The sequence below is a fragment of the Salmo trutta genome, chromosome 33 (assembly GCF_901001165.1).
Source record: "Salmo trutta chromosome 33, fSalTru1.1, whole genome shotgun sequence".
Taxonomy (NCBI): Eukaryota; Metazoa; Chordata; class Actinopteri; order Salmoniformes; family Salmonidae; genus Salmo; species Salmo trutta.
Genome location: NC_042989.1, coordinates 22,418,829 through 22,441,286, shown reverse-complemented (window position 1 = coordinate 22,441,286; position 22,458 = coordinate 22,418,829). Strand labels below are relative to the sequence as shown.

The 22,458-nt window shown below is 41.9% G+C and overlaps 2 pseudogenes; both read right to left on the bottom strand.

Annotated features, from left to right (window-relative positions):
* Nucleotides 1–8,362: 8,362 nt before the first annotated feature.
* On the bottom strand, nt 8,363–11,201 carry LOC115172659 (cytochrome P450 1B1 pseudogene; annotated as a pseudogene).
* A 1,901-nt stretch (nt 11,202–13,102) lies between these two features.
* LOC115172658 (cytochrome P450 1B1 pseudogene) lies at nt 13,103–16,086 on the bottom strand (annotated as a pseudogene).
* Between the last annotated feature and the right edge of the window lie 6,372 nt (nt 16,087–22,458).

The following is a 22,458-nucleotide window of genomic DNA, read 5'->3' as shown; positions in this document are numbered from 1 at the left end:
CCCAACCCCTCACTCCCCTTCATCGTCGAGGTGGATGCCTCCGAAGTAGGAGTCAGGGCAGTGCTGTCCCAGTGCACCGGAACCCCTCCAAAGCTGTGGCCCTGCGCCTTCTACTCCAAGCAGCTGAGCTCCGCCCATAGGAACTGCGACGTAGGTGACCGGGAACTCTTGACGGTCAAGAAGGCTCTGAAGGTGTGGAGGCACTGGTTTGGGTGGTTCAAACATCCTTTCCTGGTGTGGACGAACCACTGCAACCTGGAGTACATCAGGGCAGCGAAGAGGCTAAACCCAAGACAGGCCAGATGGGCTCTATTCTTAGCCAGGTTCCAATTCACGCTTTCCTATAGGCCAGGCTCAAAGAACGTGAAGGCGGACGCCCTGTCTTGCCTCTATGATGCAGAGGAGAGGCAGGGAGAGGAGAGCCCATCATCCCTCCATTCCGTATCATCGTGGTGTGGGACATGGATACCGACATACGGCAGGCCCTGCTTATGGAACCCACATCTGCACAATGCCCGGAGAACCGCACTTACGTGCCCACGGGTGTGCGGGACCACTGCCTTACCTGGGCGCACATGGCACCTGTGTTGGGGTCATCCTGGGATAGGCCGTACCATCGCCTACCTGACTGAGAAGTACTGGTGGCCCACCTTGGCTAGGGACATCCGGGTGTATGTCTTTTCCTGCTCCATCTGTGCCCAGTCTAAGACACCCAGACACCTCCCTTGTGGAAAGCTCCTTCCCCTGCCGGTTCCACAATGTCCCTGGTCTCACCTCTCTGTGGACTTTGTCACTGACCTACATAAGGGCATTACAATGGCATTACCCGTATGGTTGATGAGGATCTCCATATTGCAAAAGTACGGTCCATTACTAGACGTCCGCAAGTGTTTTTAAAATAGGCCAACGGACTCAGGTCATGCCCCAGGGCCAGATCTTCTGGGAAGCCATCAAATAAAGTATCTCAGACATTTGGTTTCCGTTATATACATTTTAAAATTTTTGGTCTTTTTTCCGCTGTTCCGGAAAATTCCATCAAAATGGCTGCTTAATGCAAATGGACAAAACATCAACAAAGTGACATGGCCATTTCTCCTAAATGGAAAAGACTTCGAAGACAAAACTAGGTGAGCACAGGTTTGGCCAAATGGCCTTTTAGCCCAACAAGATGCCGTCGAGGCCTCAACGCTTTTTGAGTTAAGGCCCATTTTCTGGGATTAAGGTCAAAAACGGTAATAGAGCGCTAATTTGACCGCTTCACGTCAAAGAACATGAACCTACGGTGTAAGGACTAAAAGATCCAGCCATTTATTGATGGTAATTTACGAGAAATAATTCAATGTCCGTTCGTTGATGGTTAAAGAAATGTGTTATTTAAAAAAAAAAAAGATCCAGTTGCAGCGTGTTCAGACAAATCCGTTAAGGCGGGTTTCAGAGCTCTACGTGATTTCCGTGATTTTCTATGATTTTCTGAACTCACACACACACACAGTCAATGGGGAGTGACACAGTGTGAGGCTTACAGACACAAAAAGCCTGCAATAGGTACCTGCGTTCGAACTATCAAAGAACCGTCAGATCTAGAGCTCTGAAACTTTATGTACTGTACATGTTCTAGAGCTTAAGTCAATAATGCACAGTGAGTTATGTGGCTCTAGAAGGTTCTCAGGCCGAGAAACAGCCTCATCCATTTGCAATGACTTCAATTCATTTGATCATCGCGCAAATGACAACATTTAGAAAAGCGCCAGAATCACAAGACTAGGTGCATTGAAACTGCCTCGACCCATAGAGACAGACCCTAAAGTTTCTGTACGATAGCTCATTCAATGACCCCGTAGCAATGCCCGGAAAAAGAGAATTTTCAGCACTAATTAATGTCGCTGCTCGGGCTCCGAATGACCTATTAAGCCGAAACTCAGGATTTGGGGTCGCCTCAGCTAGGACTACACATAATGTAGTCCTAACCCGCAGCTAGAACATAACTACGTGTTTTACGTTTTTTTTATGGTTTAAACAGAAGGCGCTGTGAATTTTGGGCCGGCTCTGAAATACAGTTGAAGTCGGAAGATTACATACACCTTAGCCAAAGACATTTAAACTCCGTTTTTCACAATTCCTAACATTTAATCCTAGTAAATATTCCCTGTCTTATGTTAGGTTAGGGAGGGGTGCGTCACTTGAGTAGGTTGAGCCACTGACGTGGTCTTCCTGTCTGGGTTGGCGCCCCCCCCTTGGGTTGTGCCGTGGCGGAGATCTTTGTGGGCTATACTCGGCCTTGTCTTCGGACGGTAAGTTGGTGGTTGTAGATATCCCTCTAGTGGTGTGGGGGCTTTGGCAAAGTGGGTGGGGTTATATCCTGCCTGTTTGGCCCTGTCCGGGGGTATCATCGGATGGGGCCACAGTGTCTTCTGATCCCTCCTGTCTCAGCCTCCAGTATTTATGCTGCAATAGTTTATGTGTCGGGGGGCTAGGGTCAGTCTGTTACATCTGGAGTATTCTCTTGTCTTATCCGGTGTCCTGTGTGAATGTAAATATGCTCTCTCTAATTCTCTCTTTCTCTCTTTCTTTCTCTCGGAGGACCTGAGCCCTAGGACCATGCCTCAGGACTACCTGGCATGATGACTCCTTGCTGTCCCCAGTCCACCTGGCCATGCTGCTGCTCCAGTTTCAACTGTTCTGCCTGCGGCTACGGAACCCTGACCTGTTCACCGGACGTGCTTGTTGCACCCTCGACAATTACTATGATTATTATTATTTGACCATGCTGGTCATTTACGAACATTTTAACATCTTGACCATGTTCTGTTATAATATCCACCCGGCACAGCCAGAAGAGGACTGGCCACCCCTCATAGCCTGGTTCCTCTCTAGGTTTCTTCCTAGGTTTTTGGCCTTTCTCAGGAGTTTTTCCTAGGGAGTTTTTCCCAGCCACCGTGCTTCTTTCACATGCATTGCTTGCTGTTTGGGGTTTTAGGCTGGGTTTCTGTACAGCACTTTGAGATTTCAGCTGATGTACGAAGGGCTATATAAATAAATTTGATTTGATTTGATTTAGGATCACCACTTTATGTTGAGAATGTGAAATGTCAGAATAATAGTAGAGAGAATGATTTATTTCAGCTTTTATTTCTTTCATCACATTCCCAGTGGGTCAGAAGTTTACATACACTCAATTAGTATTTGGTAGCATTGCCTTCAAATTGTTTAACTTGGGTCAAACATTTCGGGTAGCCTTCCACAAGCTTCTCACAATAAGTTGGGTGAATTTTGGCCCATTCCTCCTGACAGAGCTGGTGTAACTGAGTCAGGTTTGTAGGCCTCCTTGCTCGCACACGCTTTTTCAGTTCTGCCCACAAATTTTCTATAGGATTGAGGTCAGGGCTTTGTGATGGCCACTCCATACCTTGACTTTGTTGTCCTTAAGCCATTTTGCCACAACTTTGGAAGTATGCTTGAGGTCATTGTCCATTTGGAAGACCCATTTGCGACCAAGCTTTAACCTCTTATGGCTAGGGGGCAGTATTTTCACGGCTGGATAAAAAACGTACCCGATTTAATCTGATTATTAGTCCTGCCCAGAAACTAGAATATGCATATAATTATTAGCTTTGGAGAGAAAACACTCCACAGTTTCTGAAACTGTTTGAATGGTGTCTGTGAGTATAACAGAACTCCTATGGCAGGCAAAAACCTGAGATGCTTCTGTTCAGGAAGTACCCTGTTTGAACATTTCTTGCCCTTGTTGATTCTCTCTATCTATTACAAGGGATCTCTGCTGTTACGTGACACTTCCCACGTCTCCAATGAAGTCTCAGAGCCCGGGAAAAACAGGAATGACGTAATTCAAAGCCCTGGCTGAAACAAGGGAGAGCAAAAGCTAAGTGGTCACTCAGTGGACTAAGCCTTACGCTCGCGACCCGCCCCGCCCCCGGCTTTCGGTTTTTCCCTCAGTATACAGACAGGCAGATTCCCGGTCGGAATATTATCGCTTTTCTACGAGATAAATTGCATAAAAATTGGTTTTAAACAGCGGTTGACACGCTTCGAAGTACGGTAATGGAATATTTAGAAATTTTTTGTCAAATTCTGCGTCATGCTCGTGGCCGAGATTTAGCGTTGGGATAGTGTCTAGAACGCACGAACAAAACGTCTTGATGGAACATAACGATGGATTATTTGGGACCAAACCTACATTTGTTATTGAAGTAGAAGTCCTGGCAGTGTAGTCTGACGAAGAACAAGCAAGGTAAGAACATTTTTCTTATAGGAAATGTGATTTTGGTGAAGGCTAAACTGGTTGGGTGTCTAAATAGCTAGCCCGTGATGGCTGGGCTATGTACTTAGATTATTGCAAAATGTGCTTCATCCGAAAAGCTATTTTAAAATTGGACATATCGAGTGCATAGAGGAGTTCTGTATCTATAATTCTTAAAATAATTGTTATGCTTTTTGTGAACGTTTATCGTGAGTAATTTAGTAAAATCACCCGAAGTGTTCTGTGGTAATGCTAGTTCTGAACGTCACATGCTAATGTAAAAAGCTGGTTTTTGATATAAATATGAACTTGATTGAACAGACATGCATGTATTGTATAACATAATGTCCTAGGTGTGTCATCTGATGAAGATCATAAAAGGTTAGTGCTGCATTTAGCTATGGTTTGGGTTTATGTGACATGATATGCTAGCTTGAAAAATGGGTGTCTGATTATTTCTGGCTGGGTACTCTGCTGACATAATCTAATGTTTTGCTTTCGCTGTAAAGCCTTTTTGAAATCGGACAGTGTGGTTAGATAAAGGAGAGTCTTGTCTTTAAATAGCTGTAAAATAGTCATATGTTTGAAAAATTGAAGTTTTCGGATTTTAGAGGAGTTTGTATTTCGCGCCCCGCCCATCATTGGATATTGGAGCAGACGTTCCGCTAGCGGAACGTGTAGATGTATTCAGTTCCTGACTGATGTCATGAGATGCTGCTTTAATAGATCCACAATTTTCCTACCTCATGATGCCATCTATTTTGTGAAGTGCTCCAGTCCCTCCTGCAGCAAAGCACCCCCACAACATGATGCTGCTCGGTTGGGATGGTGTTCTTTGGCTTGCAGGCCTTCCTCTTTTTCCTCCAAACATAACGATGGTCATTATGGCCAAACAGTTCCATTTTTGTTTCATCAGACCAGAGAACATTTCTCCAAAAAGTATGATATTTGTCCCCATGTGCAGTTGCAAACCGTAGCCTGGCTTTTTTATGGTGGTTTTGGAACAGTGGCTTCTTCCTTGCTGAGCGGCTTTTCGGGTTATGTCGATATAGGACTAATTTTACTGTGGATATAGATACTTTTGTACCTGTTTCCTCCAGCATCTTCACAATATCCTCTGCTGTTGTTCTGGGATTGATTATTTGTACAGATGAACGTGGTACCTTCAGGCCTTTGGAAATTGCTCCTAAGGATGAACCAGACTTATGGAGGTCTACATTTTTTCTGAGGTCTTGGCTGATTTCTTTAGATTTTCCCATGATGTCAAGCAAAGAGGCACTGAGTTTGAAGGTAGGCCTTGAAATACATCCACAGGTACACCTTCAATTGACTCAAATTATGTCAATTAGTCTATCAGAAGCTTCTAAAGCCATGACATAATTTTCTGGAATTTTCCAAGCTGTTTAAAGGCACAGTCAACTTAGTGTATGTAAACTTCTGACCCACTGGAATTGTGATAGTGAATTATAAGTGTAATAATCTGTCTGTAAACAATTGTTGGAAAAATGACTTGTGTCATGCACAAAGTAGATGTCCTAACCAACTTGCCAAAACTTTAGTTGGTTCCCAAGAAATTTGTTGAGTGGTTGAAAAACAAGTTATAATGACTCCAACCTAAGTGTATGTAAACTTCCGACTTCAACTGTAGCTCCAGAGTTCCTCTGTGGAGATGGGAGAACCTTCCAGAAGGACAACCATCTCTGCAGCATTCCACCAATCAGGCCTTTATGGTAGAGTGGCCAGATGGAAGCCACTCCAACCTAAGTGTATGTAAACTTCCAACTTCAACTGTATGTAATAGTTGGCCTCTAAACGTGTTGGACAAAGTGGGTTTGGTGTCAGTATGTATCAGTTTGGTGTCAGAATGATATCTTCTTTTCTGACTGACGTTGACTTGATGGCTAACTTGTGTCCGTTTGCAATAATTTTAAACAGTGATGAACCATCACCAAATTGACAGACTGAAATCAACACCACTGAGCGATGGAGAGGAACCACTGTCACTGCCCAGCCATCCCGAGTTCAATGGGCTAGTCAATTGGGCATTTCTGCAGTATATTAGAGCATGTCAAATTCGTGATGGTAAATGCCCATTGTAAGACATTGCAAATAGACAGTACATTTCCCATGTTTTTAATGAGGGATTTACCATCACCAAATGGACATGCTGAAATCAATACCAACGAGCGATGGAGAGGAACCACTATCAATGACCGGCCATCCCGAGCTCAAAGGGCCAGTTAATTGGGCATTTCTGCAGTATATTAGAGCATGTCAAAATCGTGATGGTAAATGCCCATTGTAAGACATTGCAAATAGACAGTACATTTCCCATGTTTTTAATGAGGGATTTACCATCACCAAATGGACATGCTGAAATCAATGCCAACGAGCGATGGAGAGGAACCACTATCAATGACCGGCCATCCCGAGCTCAAAGGGCCAGTTAATTGGGCATTTCTGCAGTATATTAGAGCATGTCAAAATCGTGATGGTAAATGCCCGTTGTAAGACATTGCAAATAGACTTCCGTGCACCTGGTTACCTGAACGGTTTACTAGTAGCACATTTTTTAAATAGATGTACGTCTATAGATGAACGGTTTACATATTTTTTGTCAAGTTTGACATTTTAAAGTGGAAATTACAAACTTTAGAAGCCTTTTTAAACCTTGAATACACAAATCTGCATTTCCTGCTGTGGAGGAAAATTCTCAGCAACAAAATAGTGATCAAATTAAGATCCTACATCTGTAACAACTTGTATGTGAAATGTAGATGTATATTTATGTCTATCAGTATTTTGTAGCTGTAAGGAGGTGAGAAGAATCACTATGGCCTACAGAGTTGCAGTAGTAGTTACGGAGAAGAAATAGAAGATGTCCAAGGGTTGTCTAATTCTCATATATACTCTAAATATTTTCCTAGAGTAATTTCCTGTGTAAATGTGACATATCTGTCTTATCTCAGAGCAAATATACTGTGTTCCTATCCTTGTCTTTCAAGAAATGTTCTATGTTTTAAATCCACTTTTATATATAGAATACATTTGAGATTGCAGAGCGACATATACAGTATAGCTACATTCAAAGTTATCTTTCGGATGGCATTGAGATGGATGGCAGATGCAGTAGATGGCACTCTCTTGAACTACCAGCTCTGACAGTCTCACATCAGAATTAGACGTTCATCCATGTTTCTCAAACGTCAAATTTCGAAATTGTTCCAAATGTCAAATTTCTAAGTGTATAAGGTCAAGTTTAGGCATTAACTACGAATTTATAAAGTAAAGGTTAAGATCAGGCATAAACTAAAAGTTCTTAAGGTTAAGCATTAACTCTGAATGGTTAAGGTAAGGGTTAAGGTTTGTGATAGGCTTAAAACTAATGTATCAAAAACAAATTTCTATCACTGGATTCGAACATGCAATCTTTTGATTCAGCCAGAGGCAGATGCTTATACTCATCTGCAATCCCTGCCCACAACACCCTAGCACAGGGCTGCCCAACCCTCTTCCTGGAGATCTATCGTCCTGTGGGTTTTCAGTCCAACCCTAATTTAACACACCTGAATCTACTAATTAGCTGCTCAACAAGACCTTAACTAGCTGAATCTGATATGCTAAATTAGGGTTGGACTGAAAACCTACATGACAGTAGATCTCCAGGAAAAGGGTTGGGCAGCCCTGCCCTAGCAAAACCGCACTCACTTTTCCCCCTAGTGGCCGGTTTCCACGTCATTTCTTGACGTCCTCAGACAGGGACGGACGTCGAATACTGACTTGTATTATGGGTGACCTGGCTGCTCCTGAATCAGAGTGCGTGGGTTAAATAGGGATTACAGCCCAAGTACAGAGTGCCCTGGGTGAAATATTGATGAGTGGGGCCTGTGGCTGGGGCTGTGACTGCATGTGCCCTACCAGACCCAGGGTGTTGGGGTCTGGAGGCAGAGCATGTGTGCTGCTAACACCCAAGGTCTGCATCAATCTTTCATGGCAACACACAGACTCGACATCATGATCTATTATTACCTCTTTGACCTCCCTGCATTGTCTTGTTCATAGCATTTGTGCTCTCCTAAGACTGAGATACGCCACAGACAGGGCTGAGAAGGAGCATAGGATTTATTGCATGGAGCTCAGGCACTATGAATATCACTACATGTTTATGACCCAACCAGAACATAATACATCATAATACAATGGAATTATGTAAGTGCACCAAAACTTCTGAAAATCTATAATTGTTATTACAGTATGTACTTATGCAGATACAAACACAATGAATACATATCTGAATGGGTCAGAGGATGTATAATTCTTCAGATATCTCAACATGGGCAACACAACACATGATTTCTCCACATCACTGCAACAACAAAGTACTTACAGTAAAATCGATTCATGACCACCAGTTTATATGCCAATTTGGGGTGGCCAAACTAAATACCCTCAGATATAACAAAATATTATTACAAACTGTGACTTTGGGCTGTCACATCATAGTAATTTCAATTCTTACATAACACTTGTGTAGCAATCTGCACACATATCTCTAGGTTATTTTTGTATTAATTTGTCTTGTAAATTAAATTCTACTGTGACATAATACTTTGATGGCGTGAAATTGTCCATAAAACTCAAATATCATGTGTTTCCAATTTCTATGAGAATTTAGGAGGGATATTTTGTAACATGAATTGCTACAATATCTATTTTCCTAAATCTGGAGGGATAACATATCTTGATTCCAAATGTCAGGAATTTCCCATAGATAGCTTGTACAATAAAATTATAGAAATACAAACATGATTCAGTTATCTTTCACAAAAACTGATTTATACAATCAACAATCAGATTAGCTAATGATAATAATAATAGTAAAGTATTAATATAAGTCTTATGGTTGGTACCTACAGTATTAAAGCATAAACATTCACTGTTGTGTACATACCTTTAATATTACATTGGATTACTGCACTCCATTAATGGGTGTTCTGTTTGAAAACACAAAGAACAAGATTTTATGCCCCAGTAAGTAATTCTCCTCTGAGCTTGGCAGAGATCTTGTAGTTCAAGGGCTTCAGTGTTAACCCATAGGAGCAGTCTAAGGAGAGGTCCTGACTTGGATTATTTTCAAATGTGCACTGGTGAATCAAAATAGCAGAAAATAAAAAGACCTCCACTTTGGCTATCTGGTCACCGATACATCGCCTCTTTCCTGCTGAGAATATCATCACACTGCTGGTCAGATCCTTGTCAAGGGCACCATTTTCATCTAGAAACCGTGAAGGGTCAAAGAGATGTGGGTCCTTCCACTGTAAAGGGTCGTGGTTGACAGACCACTGGTTGATGAAGACCACTGTGTCTTTGGGGATGTGGAAGCTTTCGATGGTGACATCTGAGGTGGTGGAGTGGGGGATGGTGAGGGGTACAAAGCTGGTGTAGCGCATGGTCTCATAGATAACGGCATCTAGGTAAGCCAGGCTGGCTTTGTCCTCAATACAGGGCAGCCTGTCACGGCCTACCACTTTGTCAATCTGCTCCTGCAGCTTGGTTTGGATGTTGGGGTATTTCACCAATAAAAGGAGCATCCAATGAAGGCAAGTGGACACAGTATCCAGTCCTGCACCAATCAGATCAGACACTGTCCCTTCTGTGTGGGCCTCCGTCAACCCGTTATCACTGTCCGCCTTGTCAATGACCCCAATAATGGCATCACTCATGTCCCGGGTCACTTCAGGGTCAAATGTCTCCCTGTGCTCCACAACCTTGTCTCTCACAAAGGTGAAAAACTCTTTATTGAGGTCTTTGAAGTTCTGGTAGACCCTGCGGACAGGATTTGGGAAATACTGAAGCCAGGGCATGACATCCACCAAGCTGCCAGCCCCCACCGTCTCTCCAAACTTGTCCACGCTGCCCAGAAGGGTTCTAAACTCAATGTCATCATGTCCATAACGTTTTCCAAAGCATAGGGCACAGATTACATTAGCAGCAGCTACTGTCAGTTCATGAGCAGGGTTGAAAAACTGTCCCTTGAGTTTGAGGAAAGCTTCAATGAGCTCAGTGGCCTCTGCCACAATGTGCTGCTCAAATGCTTTTTTGGTCTGGCTGTTGGCAGAGGAGAAAGCTCTAATGGTGGACTGAGCGATCTTCCGGTGGGTCCTCCACTGTTTGCTGTAGTTAGTGAATGTCATGCTGTTACCACCAGACACTGACTGAAAAGACACAAAGTTAGGTCTGCCTGCAAACTCTGTGCTGTGTTGAACCAAGGCTTCTCGTATTGATGCGTCTCCATTAAGCACCACTATGTTGTTGCAGCCCAGTCTTATTTGATACACGTTGCCGTACTTCTTTGCCAGCTTGGAGAAGGTGATATGAGGCATCTGCCCCAGCTGCATGGCATTGCCCACCACCGGCCAGGCAAAAGGTCCTGGCAGCCTTCTCTTGAGTCTGAGATTCCTGACCCACAGACAGGCTTCCAGACAGAAGAAGAAAACCAAGGAGGCAACCAGCGCTGGTTGGACCTGTCCACTCCACTCCCTGATGATGCTGCTGCTGCCCTTCACCTCAAACTCTGTGTCCAGCAGTGCCATGGTTCTAAGATGTTCTATTTCTGTTGTCCAATTCTTCAAATTTTGAGAGATTACACTTTTTCTTTGTTGAACGTTATTCCTGGTAACCTTATAATTTAAATGGATCCTCCTCTCACCTCAATTCCAAAAAATTTAAAAATAAGTAGTCTTTTTTTAAGTATGGTCAGTCCTACATTATGATCTGAAAATGTAGAAAATGAATCGAGACAATGAAGAAGGTTTTTAGCACCTCTTACACACTACAGTCTTTGTCTCTGTCTCCTCCTCCGTGCTGGCTTGTGAACAGGCTCGATCAGGTTGAGTGGTTAGCAGTGGTGTAGTTGGTGTCCGTCTTCAGATGACCACATTAGAGGAATGAAGATTTCAGCTTTGACACTCCCTTATATATCTTCTTAGTGGGAGTGGTCAGGGACTCAGGTTTTTTATTATCTCTCCCCTCCCATTGTGACCACAGAGCAGGCATTAAAACTCCTATTCATTTCTTTTAGCACCGTGTCGCTCATTCCAGCTAAGTGTCAGTTCTTTCTTATACCTAAATCTCAACCCCACGGTAAGACAACGAGGAAAGCAACAGCCAGTCAGGCCTGCCAGCCAAGGGCTAAAACAGAAAGAGTTTAGATTTAGCGGGCCAGAGGACCTGAAAGATTGGGCTGCACTACCTTTAAACACAATACAGGTACCACAGGGGATAATTTTAGATGGTTTCTATAAATGGTGTAGTAGTTAGGGTTCCAGATTTCAGTTACAAAGACCACCTCAGCTAAACTCACCGTAACTAAACTCACGGGACACTGATTGGTCCGGTTATATTCTGGATTGTGGAAATCGCTTACCTCTCTAAGGCGGCAGGTAACTTTGAGGTTAAGCATGATGGCAAGTAACCAAAAGATCGCTGGTTTTAATCCCTGAGCTGATTAGGTGAAGTATCTATTGATGTGCCATTGAGCAAGGCACATAACCCTAATTGTGCTGGATAAAACCGTCTGCTAAATGACTAGAATGTATGTAGGATTTTTTCCTGACTGAAATACAGCAAAATAAAATAAATAAATAAAGCAAAAGTCTCAGTGAAGTACCCAGGCTAAGGGAGGACTGCTTGTAACTTTAAAATATTCAGTTGAGCTTTCTTCTGTGGATTGTAAACTAATGTATGCATTTGTAATGACATAATTTTTTTATCTGTTATTTTCAGCCCATGTTCTGTTAACCTCTACGGTTAAACTCTAAACACCACTAGGAATAGAATCCAAGATATGACTATGAAAGCTCTGGGTTTTGCATCTGGACACAGAACAGAGACAAACAATACACTTGTATATGTTTTATAAAAGTATACATTTACAAGAGCTTTTGTTAGCATAAGGGTCATTTTATACATATAAATGAGATAATATAACTCTTAGGCTTGAGGCTTTAACGAAATAGTTAAAAAGTGATTTCAAAACAGGGACCTCTGACAATTACACTAGTAATAAGGCTATGGAGAGAAACAAATAACTTTTAGAAAGTAGACCTACTGAGGTTTCAATGCTATACAGCAGGAATTCAACTACTATGGAATTCTGTGCTCTGATGGTAATGCTTGCTGCAAGGAGAGATTCCTCAGTTATATGATGTATTGTTGCCAAACCAGATCACAATTCAAATACATTTGATGTGTTTTAACAGTTTTGATGAGATCAAACATCCAGGACTGGTGTAGATTAGCTGTAAAACATAATGAATGTAACCAGTGATAAACACTTGTTTACAGTTTTATTATAATTGATTAAGTATTGTATTATACAATGTACCTTAGAGTGTGAATCGCCATAATAATTGTTACTTTGTAATATGTTATGCACCACCTCATATTCATTCTGCTGTACATGGAGTGTGTTACTACAAAGAACAACACATGGAGAGGAGAATGCAATCCTTCCGGTGATGAGGTGCTTAATGAGTTAATCAATGACAAACGAGAGAGAAGCAGAATCAGTCACTATCAGCCCCTGATTGATTTAAACGTGGCTTTATTCATTCCAGATGTAGCTTATTTTTCAATCATATAAAACAAACAAACAAACAAAACAACATATTTTCAATCATGAATCCTTGCCTGGACATTCAACGCATGCTGTAGTTGAGTTTCTTGGTTTGAGAGAGGCAGATATTCTGAACAATATTTAATACATTTCTGAATACATGTTCTTTGACAAAGGTGACATTACATCTATAGACTTCAGAGCCTTGAGGTGTAAACATACATGCATTTTTTTTTAAATACATCAAAAGTCCATTGATTTGTGTAGTAATATTGTATTTAGTGACAGTTGGTTTAGATATGAAGGGAGGGGCTGTGTAGCTGGAGTGCCTGTTCAGTAAAGTAGATTTCTGAGAAGATCAATGTGGTCAGTGTTTGGAATTGGTCCTCTCCCACCTGTTCATCAGCGTTATCAGTACCACACTTCTAGACTCCAGTAGAAACCCACCTCTCCATTGAAACACTAAATATTGTTGGAGACACTGAGCGTGAAGTTGCACAGAGGCAACAGTCTTGTTAACGCTGAATTGTCTTCACACGGTAGGCTATGGAAAATACGTATCTTGATTTTCCTTTAGCAGTTCGTCAGCATCTGTCAACAGTATTCAATGTGCTCATATGCATGGTGTACAGTAGATAGTGGATTTGATTATAATACTTAACAAATATTGTTCATACCTGAAATATATATACTTTTTTTTAAATGTAAAAGCTTTATGTGAAAAAGATAAATACATTGAAACATCACCATTGTCATGAGAGAAATCCACAAAGTCCTCAAAGCAACCAACTGTGGTCCTTCAGGTGTGACTACAACATTCACAAACACTCACAGGCATATTACACTGTGACATAACCTTCCATTGACTGTTGAGGAATATTCTAGTTTCCTGCACATATTTTCATATGTTAACATGCTGAATACTGTATATGAAGTACGCTCAAAACTCAAAATGTATATAAAACAAAAGTATACTTCCTTAAAGAATATGATCAAGTACATAGTTTGAGAACCTGTTCAACTTCATTGACCCCATGACCCATCCCCTGGCCCTAACACAGGAGATATAGCTACACCTAGCAAACCTTCCATCACTGTAATCATACTTTCAATCCTGTATCAACAACAATGCAAACATATTAAATTGTGATCAGATATTAATTAAATATTAAATATGAATTATTACACTCAACAACAACATTCAGTGCATGTTTACTAATACTCACTGTATAATATCATTGCTTGGCAAACTTGTAGTTTTTGCTGGCCTTGAGTCACAATATTGGGATGAGGTTTTATGCAGGTGACACAAGACCGAGCACCTTCCCCCTGAGCTTGGTTGTGATGGTGTAGTGCAGGGGCTTCAGTGCGAGCCCATAGGAACAATCAAGGGTCAGGGCCTCTGAGGGGTTGCTCTCAAAGGTACACTGGTGAAGCAAGATGGCTGTAAATAAAAAGATTTCCACTTTGGCAATCTGGTCGCCAATACATCGCCTCTTACCAGTGGAGAAGATCATGACGCTGTTAGTTAGGTCCTTGTCAAGGGCACCATTTTCATCTAGAAACCGTGAAGGGTCAAAGAGATGTGGGTCCTTCCACTGTAAAGGGTCGTGGTTGACAGACCACTGGTTGATGAAGACCACTGTGTCTTTGGGGATGTGGAAGCCTTCGATGGTGACATCTGAGGTGGTGGAGTGGGGGATGGTGAGGGGTACAAAGCTGGTGTAGCGCATGGTCTCATAGATAACGGCATCTAGGTAAGCCAGGCTGGCTTTGTCCTCAATACAGGGCAGCCTGTCACGGCCTACCACTTTGTCAATCTGCTCCTGCAGCTTGGTTTGGATGATGGGGTATTTGATCAAAAGCAGAAGAATCCATTGTAAAACGGTTGACATTGTGTCTTGGCCGGCTCCAATAAGGTCTGTGACTGTTCCTTCTGTGAAGTCTTTGGTCAGTCCACTATCCTTTCCGTGCTCAATCACATTAATGATAGCATCACTCATGTCCCGGGTCACATCAGGGTTGAAGGTTTCTCTGTGCTGCACCACCTTGTCTCTCACAAAGGCAAAAAACTCTTCATTTATGTGTTTGAAATTCTGGTAGACGCTGCGGACAGGATTTGGGAAATTCTGAAGCCAGGGCATGACATCCACCAAGCTGCCAGCCCCCACCGTCTCTCCAAACTTGTCCATTCTGCCTAGTAGAGTTCTAAACTCAATATCATCATGGCCATAACGTTTTCCAAAGCACAGGGCACAGATTACATTTGCAGCAGCTACTGTAAATTCATGAGCGGGATTAAAATATTGTCCATCTGCACTCATTCTCAGAAATACCTGCACAAGATCCATAGATTCTCCTAAAACGTGCTGCTCAAATGCTTTCTTGGTCTGGCTGTTTGCTGAGGAGAAAGCTCTAATGGTAGATTGTGCAATTCTCCGGTGCATTTTCCACTGTTTGCTGTAGTTAGTGAATGTCATGCTCCTGCCTCCTGAAATCATCCGAAAAGACACAAAGTCAGGTCTGCCTGCAAACTCTGTGCTGTGCTGAACCAAAGCTTCTCGTATTGCTGTTTCTCCATTAAGCACCACTATGTTGTTGCAGCCCAGTCTTATCTGATACACGTTGCCGTACTTCTTTGCCAGCTTGGAGAAGGTGATATGAGGCATCTGCCCCAGCTGCATGGCATTGCCCACCACCGGCCAGGCAAAAGGTCCTGGCAGCCTTCTCTTGAGTCTGAGATTCCTGACCCACAGACAGGCTTCCAGACAGAAGAGGAAAACCAAGGAGGCAACCAGCGCTGGTTGGACCTGTCCACTCCACTCCCTGATGATGCTGCTGCTGCCCTTCACCTCAAACTCTGTGTCCAACAGTGCCATGGTTCTGGATGATTTATTACCTATTCCTGGAGACAGATATTGTAAATGGAAAAAAACACTACAAAAAAGCTCCACTTTTTTCAACACTGTCAGTTTTAGTCCAGCTCACTTTTCAAAAGTGATTTTGTGATGTTCAATTTCAATGAATCCATCTAATATAAAACTAGTTCAGTTAGTTTAAGTCCAAAGTATCCTGCTGAGACCATGATGACAGTCTCAATACTTCTTGGGAAATTATCTCAGATTAAGCTTGGTGAGTTATGGTGAAGTTGTTCTCTAGTCACACTTTTCAGCAAGATGTAAGACTTTACTGACTAGTTTTGCTTCAGCAGGGTGTCTTATATGTTTGCAGTCGGTGGGCAGGGCTCAGCATTATTTCCATTATTTCTGCTGTTGGACCTCGACGCGCGCCGCCCACTGGGAAACAGAGCGCGCAAGAGCAACCGTTGTCCCCGGAGGTGAGCTCCAGTAACTAGTGACAAGTTTAGGAGGAAAGTGACGATTATTTTACAAACTCGAATAGTGACAGACGATCCCATTTTAAATTGTTATACTTTATTATACTTAGAAAACTCAAGGGCGCAGTTTGGTACAGAAAAGCGTATCGCATACGGTTTGTTTCTCGTATAGTCGATAACGTATGGTTGGCTTTTGTGCGCGTCTGCATGGACATTCTATTCTCTCCATAATTAGCCTAACTTAAATTCTGTTTAGTCTCTCTCATAAAAATATGAATGTTCTCATGGTGCCATGTAGCCTAATACATGTATTTAAAAAGCATGGGTTTTCAGTAAGTTTTACTACTTTTCAGGTACTGTGCAACGCGTTGTTGCATATTGCGTTCTTTTAGTGCTGCATATAGCCAGTTGTATATCTTTGTGATAGTATTTTCAATCACTCAACTATGTCGCGGTTCAAATCGAACTCTGAAGGGTAGTGAAAGTTGCGTACGAGCCTACCCAAGTCCGAAGGCTTTCCATAATATTGCGCAGAAAATGAAAAAATAATATTTGTAATAATACAATTATGTTAGATCTTCCATCATTGTCTGAATTTCCTTTCTTGAATAGCCTAAATTACATTTATCTTATTGAACTAGGGATAGGTACCTATCAGAAGTGGTTAAATGAAATGAACCCTCATCGTGATAAGGTCTTGGGTGGCTCTTACACACCTGTCTAGTGATATAAAATGAAAATGACCCATAGTTTACATGGATGCAACTAAAATAATTATCCACGTGTGGATTGAAATATTGTCTATAGACTATATATAGACTGTTTATTTTGCCATTGTGAAGAACTACCTGCCTGTGCAAAACTATCAGGTTATTTAAAAATGATAAATACAATGTTGCATTTGCAATACAGGTAAATAAAATAACTTGCCTTACATAAGTATGCTTATACAAACACCTCTAAACATAAAGGACGAAATCTTAGCATAGAAAATCCATGAAAAATTCATATTCATATTTTCAGCAGGTCTCATGCTACAGCATTTCTTCAAGCATTTACAAAGCTTAAAAGTGCCTGTAGTTTTGCGTGAGAGCCATGTTTCAGATATGTGCCAGCAACCTGGTCTCAGAGCCTTTCGTATTATTCTGTACATAATCCGAGACACTCCATTTAGTATGGTATGTTATGTTTCGTATATTTGCATAGGACAGATGGTTACTTAAGGCAAAAACCAAAAGGTTGAGAGTTCGAATCGCATCACGGACAACTTTAGCATTTTAGATAATTAGCAACTTTTCAACTACTTACTATTTTTTAGCTACTTTGCAACAAAATCCCCTGCCCCTAACCTTAACCCTTTTAGCTAACCCTTCCCCTGCCCCTAACCTTAACCCTTTTAGCTAACCCTTCCCCTAACCCTAACCTTAACCCTTTTAGCTAACCCTTCCCCTGCCCCTAACCTTAACCCTTTTAGCTAACCCTTCCCCTGCCCCTAACCTTAACCCTTTTAGCTAACCCTTCCCCTAACCCTAACCTTAAGCCTTTTAGCTAACCCTTCCCCTAACCCTAACCTTAACCCTTTTAGCTAACCCTTCCCCTAACCCTAACCTTAAGCCTTTTAGCTAACCCATACCCTAAACCTAAAGTCTAGCAACCCCAAAGTTTGCGAGTTTGAATTTAATCACAGACTTTAGCATTTTAGCTAATTAGCAACTTTTCAACTACTTACAACTTTTTAGCTACTTTGCAACTACTTCCCCTTCTCCTAACCTCAACCTTAACACTTTTAGCTAACCCTCCCCCTAACCCTACCTTAACTCCTACTCTTAACCCTAACCTTAACCCTAACCCTGGGCTCCCGAGTGGCGCTGCGGTCTAAGGCACGACATGTCAGTGCAAGTGGCATCACCACAGTCTCTGATTCAAATCCAGGCTGTATCAGATCCAGCTGTGATTGGGAGTCCCATAGGGTGGCGCACAATTGGTCCGGGGTAGGCCGTCATTGTAAATAAGAATTTGTTCTTAACTGGCTCGCCTAGTTAAATAATTTATTGTATAAACTTAACCACTAGCCTAGCTAATGTTAACCAGCTAGCTAATGTTAGCCACCTAGCTAGAATTTGTAACATATCATATGTTTTGCAAATTTGTAACATACAGGGTCAAGAAAAAGTATGTGAACCCTTTGGAATTACCTGGATTTCTGCATCAATTGGTCATAAAATTTGATCTGATCTTCATCTAAGTCACAACAATAGACAAACACAGTCTGCTTAAATTAATAACACACTAACAATTATATGTTTTCATGTCTTTATTGAACACACCATGTAAACATTCACAGTGCAGGGTGGGAAAAGTATGTGAACTTTTGGATTTAATAACTGGTTGACTCTATTTTGGCAGCAATAAACTCAAATAAAAATTTTCTGTAGTTGCGGATCAGACCTGCACAACGGTCAGGAGGAATTTTGGACCATTCATCTTTACAAAACTGTTTCAGTTCAGCAATATTCTTAGGATGTCTGGTGTGAACCGCTCTCGAGGTCATGCCACAGAATTTTAAATCGGGTTGAGGTCAGGACTCTGAATGGGTGTATTTTCTTCTGTTGAAGCCATTCTGTTGATTTACTTCTGTGTTTTGGGTTGTTGACCTGTTGCATCATCCAACTTCGATGATAGCAAGTTGTCCAGGCCCCGAGGCAGCAAAGCAGCCCCAAACCATGATGCACCCACCATCATACTTTACAGTTGGGATGAGGTTTTGATGTTGGTGTGCTGTGCCTTTTTTCTCCACACATAGTGTTGTGTGTTCCTTCCAAACAACTCAACTTTATTTTCATCTGTCCACAGAACATTTTGCTAGAAGCGCTGTGGAACATCCAAGGGACTATATTGCGAACTTCAGACGTGCAGCAATGTTTTTTTTGAACAGCAGTGGCTTCTGTGGTGTCCTCTCATGAACATCATTCTTGTTTAGTGTTTTCCGTATCGTAGACTCGTCACCAGAGATGTTAGCATGTTCCAGAGATTTCTGTAAGTCTTTAGCTGATACTCCAGGATTCCTCTTAATAACCTCAATGAGCATTCTGCACGTGCTCTTGCAGTCATCTTTGCAGGACAGCCACTCCTAGGGAGAGTAGCAACAGTGCTGAGCTTTCTCCATTTATAGACAATTTGTCTTACCGTGGACAGATGAACATTAAGGCTTTTAGAGGTACTTATGTAACCCTTTCCAGCTTTATGCAAGTCAACAATTCTTAATCTTACGTCTTCTGAAATCTCTTTTGTTCGAGGTATGGTTCTTATCAGGCAATGCTTCTTGTGAATAGAAAACTCAAATTTTGTGAGTGTTTTTTATAGGGCAGGACAGCTCTAACCAACATCTCCAATCTCGTCTCATTGATTGGACTCCAGGTTAGCGACTCCTGACTCCAATTAGCTTTTGGAAAACTCATTATCCTAGGGGCTAAAACTTTTTCCAACCTACACTGTGAATATTTAAATTATCTATTCAATACAGACAAGAAATATACAATAATTTGTATTTTATTAGTTTAAGCACACTGTGTTTGTCTATTGTTGTGACTTAGATGAAGATCAGATCAAATTTTATGACTAATTTATGCAGAAATCCAGGTAATTCCAAAGGGTTCTGTCACGAATGCTAGGAGTGGTGGTAGGAGTCAGGCGCAGAGAGCAGAGGTAAGGAAAAATTCGATTTATTTTCTCTGGTACGACATGGTCGACGCCAACACAACAGGCGTGTGAACAAAATTACCAACCCATACACAACGGGCACACAGTCCGGAAAGAAAATAATCCAAGCAGATCGCCAGCACATCAAACAAGCACACTGACGATAAAATAATCCCGCACAAACCTGGGCGGGCTAAACAGGCTTAAATAACCACAAATCAACACACACAAATAAGGAACAGGTGCAAACAATAAGACATACCAACAGAAAAGGAAAAAGGGATCAGCGGCGGCTAGTAGGCCGGCGACGACGACCGCCGAGCGCCGCCCGAGCAGGCAGGGGAGCCACCTGGGTGGGATTCGTGACAGGTTCACATACTTTTTTCTTGCCAATGTATAATACGAATTGTAATTAGTACCATATCATAGGAAATGGGTGATGAACAACCACAACTGAATACATACCATACGAAACTTAACATATCGTGCTAAATGGAGTGTCTTGGATTTACGTACAGAATAATACGAAATGCTCTGAGACCAGGTTAGAGCCATTCAATGGCAGCTTTCTTTATTTAATATCACAATACACCTCAGGTGCCCTCTGGGTGCTCTCGGAAGTGGCTCTTGAGTGCCAAAAAGTTAGGAGGAAACTTTTCAGGAGATGAAAAGGGTTGAATGACATTCTCCCTCAAAAGGTGCAGGTGGAATGGTGACACTCTAAAGATGTTGGTTTTGGTACCTGAAATACAGTACATCATGCTTTCATGCCTGGTAGCATGCATCATGGTTAACCTGAGCCTTGTCCTTGGCATGCATTACAAAGTACAGTTTATTCTTAATTGAAATCAAAGTTGAATTTTAGTTCCCGAGGCAAAACTTTCCCCCCCTCAGTGTCAAAGAAGACATTTGTGTTTCTAGTTTTCTCACCAACTGTGAAGTTTATTTTTGCAGGGAGGTAATGACCCTAATTGAAGGCACTAACATTTTTGAAATGTGAGGCAGTAAGTTAGGGGGACAGAGACTTCAGTAATACTCCAGCATAGTCACTCATTATTGGGGCATGAGGAAATGGGAAAGGGGGGATGGGGAATTCTCGCTATGGGTGTTACAGATTTTTTTCCCCCATGATTTGGTCTAGATTATTGAAATCATTGCATAGCCTATTTTCATAGCTGAGGTTAAATAATAGTGATTAAATACATGCTCCGGTACTTTGGCAACTACTAAGTATCTTTAAACCTCCCACTTTGGGCTGGATGTGTCATACATGCATAATCTATTACCTCAAGTAGCCAGTTTGAAAGCTACTGTTTTCTGGAAGCTGTGTGATGGCATTTCCCATACATTTACCGTCACGTGGGCCAGCCCCCTAGTAATTCAAGTTTCAGCCAATGAGCTTCAGCCCCTCGCCATTTGAGTGACAGCCAGCAAGACGCACACACAGTAGAGCAAGAGAGACAGCAATGACGTGATGCACATATCTGCACATTTGTGATGTAGTACGCAATATCCTGGGAGCCCTTTTGGCTCCTGAGCACTACTGGCTAAAAAGTATACAAAAGTACCGGAGAATATCTTTAAGATATCAATCTGCCAAGCCTTTCTTAAAACCTGTTAGGGATAGGGGGCAGTATTTTCACGTTTGGATGAAAAGCATGCCCAGAGTAAACTGCCTGCTACTCAGGCCCAGAGTAAAATATTTGCATATTATATATTTGGATAGAAAAGAATCTGAAGTTTCTAAAACTGTTTGAATGATGTCTGTGAGTATAACAGAACACATATGGCAGGCAAAAACCTGAGAAAAATCCAACCAGGAACTGGGAAATCTGAGGGTTGTAGTTATTAAGTGATTGCCTATCCAAACTACAGTGTCTGTGGGGTCATTTTGCACTTCCTAAGGCTTCCACTAGATGTCAACAGTCTTTAGAACCTTGTTTCATGCTTCTATTGTTACTGGGGAGAGAATAAGAGACCATTCAATCAGTGGACTGCCTGAGGACAATGAGTTGTTTACTGCGCGGGCACGCAGGCGCGCCGTTCCTTCATTTTCCTCTGTAATGAATACGCTATTGTCCGGTTGGAATATTATCAAATATTTATGTTAAAAGGATTGATTGTAAACATCGTTTGACATGTTTCGACAAACGGTAATGGAACATTTTGACTTTGTCTCTGGTTTTGCACTCGCGCATTTTGCCTTTGGATAGTGATCTGAACGTGCGAACAAAAGGAGGTATTTGTACATAAATATAGAGTTTATCAAACAAAACAAACATTTCTTGTGGAAGTGGGAGTCCTGGGAGTGCATTCCGACGAAGATCAGCAAAGGTAAGTGAAGATTTATAATACTATTTCTGAGTTTTGTTGACTCCAGAACTTGGCGGGTAACTGTATAGCTTGCTTTGATGGCTGAGCTCTGTACTCGGAATATTGAACAATGTGCTTTCGCCGTAAAGCTTTTTTGAAATTTGACACAGCGGTTGCATTAAGGAGAAGTGTATCTATAATTCTTTCAATAACTGTTGTAAAGTTTATCAACGT